This window comes from Rutidosis leptorrhynchoides, chromosome 7 (assembly GCF_046630445.1).
Source record: "Rutidosis leptorrhynchoides isolate AG116_Rl617_1_P2 chromosome 7, CSIRO_AGI_Rlap_v1, whole genome shotgun sequence".
In the NCBI taxonomy this organism is placed as follows: Eukaryota; Viridiplantae; Streptophyta; class Magnoliopsida; order Asterales; family Asteraceae; genus Rutidosis; species Rutidosis leptorrhynchoides.
Window position 1 is genome coordinate 4,276,714 of NC_092339.1, and position 1,140 is coordinate 4,277,853.

At 38.9% G+C, this 1,140-nt stretch overlaps 1 non-coding gene across 1 annotated transcript; it reads right to left on the reverse strand.

Annotated features, from left to right (window-relative positions):
• Nucleotides 1–345: 345 nt before the first annotated feature.
• On the reverse strand, nt 346–452 carry LOC139860676 (small nucleolar RNA R71). The gene has a single exon (XR_011763305.1). It is a non-coding gene; the product is annotated as a small nucleolar RNA R71 (small nucleolar RNA).
• Nucleotides 453–1,140: the final 688 nt, after the last annotated feature.

The following is a 1,140-nucleotide window of genomic DNA, read 5'->3' on the forward strand; positions in this document are numbered from 1 at the left end:
AGAGCCACACGCACGGGCCAAGGTCACGCCATTATTAAGCCAGAAGTTAATGTGCCAGATTATGAAATCAAAGGACAAATTCTACACATGGTAACTAACCAATGCCAATTCAGTGGTGCACCGAATGAAGATCCTAACGAACACCTTCGTACGTTTAAAAGAATTTGTACACTATTCAAAATCCGAGAAGTGGAAGATGAGTAGATCTATCTCATGTTGTTTCCCTGGACTTTAAAGGGAGAATCCAAAGATTGGTTAGAATCGTTACCTGAAGGGGCGATTGACACATGGGATGTTTTAGTTGAAAATTTTGTTAAACAATTCTTTCCGGCATCTAAAGCCGTGAGACTTCAAGGAGAAATTGTTACGTTCACACAAAAGTCAAATGAAACATTATATGAGGCGTGGACAAGATTTGGAAAGTTGTTGAGAGGTTGTCCTCAACACGGTTTAGACACTTACCAAATAGTACAAATATTCTACCAAGGTGTCAACGTTGCTACACGAAAAGACATCGACATAACAGCTGGTGGTTCCATTATGAAGAAAACCGCAACTGAAGCTTACAAAATTATTGATAACACAGCCTCCCACTCTCATGAGTGGCACCAAGAGAAAGATATATATCGTTCATCTAAAGCGGCTAGAGCCGATTCTAGCCATAACTTTGATTCCGTTTCCGCAAAAATAGATGCTTTCGAGAGACGAATGGAAAAGATGAATAAAGATATTCACGCAATACGAATCAGTTGTGAGCAATGCGGTGGACCACACTTAATGAAAGACTGTCACATTGAACAAACGATGGAACAACGTGAGAATGTTGTCTACATGAACCAAAGGCTGGAAAATAGTTATCAGAATAATTATCAACCACCAAGGCCAAACTTCAATCGAAATCAAAACATTCTTTACAATCCAAAAGGACCCGACAATAACTCGTATAACCAACAAGGTCCGAATAACCAACCAACTCAAAACAACACTTTCAATCAACAAAGACCTGGCTTGTATAAACCACCACAACAAACCGAAGAGAAAAAGTCAAATCTGGAAGAAGTGGTATTTAAGCTAGTTGAATCTCAAACACAATTTATTGAAACTCAAACCCAAACGAATGAGAGGTTTGATCAGTCATTT